Below are 3,734 nucleotides of genomic sequence, written 5' to 3' on the forward strand. Positions count from 1 at the left end.
AGAGAGAGAGAGAGAGAGAGGGAGAGAGAGAGAGAGAGAGAGAGAGAGAGAGAGAGAGACTGATGGTTGAAATGAGAAATCAAACAGGGCAAAACCATCAGTCAAGATTCAGAATGCATTGCATATAGGCCAAGTCTGAAATAGAAAAAATGAGCTGCCATCAAACCCACGAGATTACAGGTTTAACCAACAGAGCTTCTTTTTTTGCTACTGCAGCCTCTCTCACCACAGGAGAAGCAGAGAGTGTATTTTATGACAAGGCATTTGACATCTATAGTGAAGAGAGTCAAAATATGAGCTTACAACAATGTCGGCCTTCATTAAACAGACACTGGTTGACTTTCCATCCATATTGTTGGGGACAAGAATACACACACAATCAGCATTCTGAATTTTGCACACCAAATCAGTTTAGTTCAGTTACTTGCACATTTAAATCATAAAAATAGACAGACGTAACAAAATAAGAGGGGAAGTGAGAATGTGGTAGTAAGTGGGAGTGTGTGTATGTGTGTGTGTGTGTGTGTGTGTGTGTGTGTGTGTGTGTTCAAAGGGAGAAAGGCAGGAGGGAGGGAGATTGTGTGTTTTTCCAGCTCAAAGTGTCATCAATCATGGTTCCGAGGAATCTGTTTGATAAAACATGTTTTCATTCTTTCCAATAGAAAAAAGGTGTTTCCTGTATTTCTTTTCTGCTGTGATAACATCCTGGCGTTTATTTATGAGTTGCATAAAGAGTTATATGCCTATCAATCTTCAGTCAGAGGCCAGGTTTTATATACTGTACTGACTTAAGCTTTCTGAGCAAAACGCCAGCTCAGAGCATTGACAAGCTATGTGACTTCCCTTAAAGTCTATGGACACTTATGTTTTTCTGGAGGTGAATGCACCCCAACATTGCACCACTGGTCTCAGTCAGTATATTTACACCAGCACTTGTTGATGATGTGAGATGGGTGAATTAAACCTGGGATTGATTCCCAGCAGTCTCAGCTAATGGAATGTGCACTAGGCCTATAAGCCCTGGATGATTAGTTGTAGGATTGTGTTTTGTTGTGAGGGCTATTGAACCGGTCTGTGATTTGCAGGCCCGTTTCTTCCCCATGGGGAAACCTCATAATGTGGTTTGTTGGAACCATTCCTACCAATGCGGTAATCTGTGGCTTGTTTGGGTGCTAGATGTGGCCCTTGGTCAAATGCGTAAGAACGATAAAGTCTAATCTCTATAGGCTACAGTGATTTAATGCTTGCACCCAAAAATGTTTGTTCTTTATTTTCTCACCACAGCATCAATAGTCGTCGGCAGTGAAATGCGCGCTATGGGTGCTGAGCTGATTCTCTGGACATTTTAGAATAAGATGATCATTGGATCTACATAATTTATAGAGGAATTTCTTTTTTGCAACATCAAACAGACCTGATTAGTTCCCACAACCACTCGGAAGAATAAGCAGCACATTGTGACCTACCTAATAAAAGCAATTTCACTTCTCTGGCTGCCTTTTCTCCATCCTCTCGCAGGTTTTTGTCAATCATCTTTGACCTCTCCGCGGCCGCTTTATCCTCGGCGCTCACCGTACAACCCATGGCTCCGAAAGCAGGGGCGCACCGACCACTTGCGCAAAAAAGGCTTCAATGATGATGGTTTCAGTGTGACAGCCAATGCCAAGAATAACGTGCAGTCCTGTTTCCAGTAACCCTGCCCTATAGAGAAAACTGCTCTTGCCGACCCGATTATGAGTAGAAACAGTAATTTAATTACAGAGTTTTTCACGCACGCTTGAAAAGTCAATTTTCTTGCTCTCCTGTTCAAGTTAAAGCTCGAGTCTGAAGACTGTGCCTCCGAGTCATTTGATTTTAACACCGGATCTCAGGCTGCACTGGTACCGTTTGTTACCGGCGGTCCATTTCGATTCAATTAGAGCCCTCTGTCCTGCATCCATTCACAGACTGATGTGTTTCTTGTCGGTCCTCCTCTCCAGACTGTCTCACTTGGTGAACACGTTCCTTGATCGCACAGATCGACTGCAGTCCTTTCCGGAGCTCAATTAGGCACGCATGAAAATCCGTTGGTAGCCTATGCGTATTCCTTGTCAATTGGAACCAGTTGGCCAGTCGCATTTGACGTCACTTGGACGCGATAGTCCAATTAAACAGGTGAGCTCTGCTAGACTTGTGTCTGTCAAAATCCAAATAGACTGTGTGGAACCAATTACAGAGAAGCCGCTGAGGCGTGATTTTTTAAGAGTAGTGTGCAGACTGCAGTGGGCGCTGTGCCAGCCTCATTCCTCTGCATCACGGGGATGGAGGCTTGAGATGGCAAACACAATACTGCACTGCTATAGGCTACTCTAAACACTTGCTGATGGAGCTGTTGACTGTTAATTCCACAGGGGTTTTGTTTATCTGTGCAATTACACAACACAGGCCGTTTGCTGTTGAAATGGCTAATAAATGTCACATGTTAATGAAATGTCTTGGTATCTGCTTATCATAGAGTTGGTGAACAGCGCCCCCAAATGGAAATAGAAGTAAAAAGAAAATCTCCCACGAATGGAAATGCTGAGTTTTTAATCCGTGTTCAAATGCAAAATGTTAAAAGTAGAACAATTACTGGGCCTTGTTTGCAAAGCAAAACACAATAGCCTACTGATAAATTACATTTAAAAAAAAAAACTGTTGAACTATATGCCATGTGTAACGAACAAACATTTTCGCTTCAAATGAACAGTCTTTAAAAAAACATTTAGCATAATGTTTGTTTATTTCAGAAATGCTTCTCTTCTACACATGGGAATATTGGTTAATATTATAATGTTTAACCATGAGCTGCACTGGCTCAAAGTAACTTTTAGTAGGCCTATTCAAGAACATGTCCTTGGTCTGTACTAATTAATGACATGCATAGCTCTTCCTTATTTACTTACAATTTTATTGTAAAATATAAAAGCCATATTTTTCCATATTTGTAAAAGCTTGGCAGATGCTGATCTGAAGCTGAAATATGCATGCAACATATTTTCTAGTATCGTTTCAATTCTGATTTGCCATTTGTTATTGATTCAGTGGCAATTTGCAGCTAAAATTGAGACACAGGTATGTGTTTACTTCATGATGGTATGTTTGTTCTTATATCAGACCAATTAAGATTAGGACGCTTAACAATGAAGGTGTCAGGAATGAAATATGTGCCCTTCCTGTATAATTGACCAAAAACAATTCTGTGTGAATGAGTGCTGATGTGTTAAAAACAGGCTGTAGGTTGACATAATATATGCAGCAGTGAGGGGGCATGACGGCTTTGAGCTCAAGTTCAGGTTTAGTGTATATTGTGTAAACACAGCTTACCCTTGACAGATCAGACAAGTAGACTGACCAGCTGTAGATAAGTGTGACAAGGATACTCTTCTTTAAAAAGATGTGTGTGTGTGTGTGTGTGTGTGTGTGTGTGTGTGTTTGGGGGTGAGGGTGAGGGGAATTCACATACATCAATCTCGATGCGAGTGTCAGTGTGAGAGAGTCTTTTGAATTTATGAACATTAAAGTGTCTATTATTATCTATGGCATAGAAAATAATAACAGGAGCATCATTAAAACACTAGGAAGTAAGGGAAGGCTGCTTTGTCTAAATTTTGTGTTCTTGCATTAACCAGAAAACAATATGTGCTGCTTAAATACTGTATGTATGAGTTTGAGTAAAGAGGAAAATGAAGACACAGGGGCAGTGGAGACACAGG

This window comes from Centroberyx affinis, unplaced genomic scaffold (genome assembly GCF_046629955.1).
Source record: "Centroberyx affinis isolate AG114_WGS23_722 - 3 ecotype Tasmania unplaced genomic scaffold, CSIRO-AGI_Caff_v1 ptg001484l_1, whole genome shotgun sequence".
NCBI classification, from domain to species: domain Eukaryota; kingdom Metazoa; phylum Chordata; class Actinopteri; order Beryciformes; family Berycidae; genus Centroberyx; species Centroberyx affinis.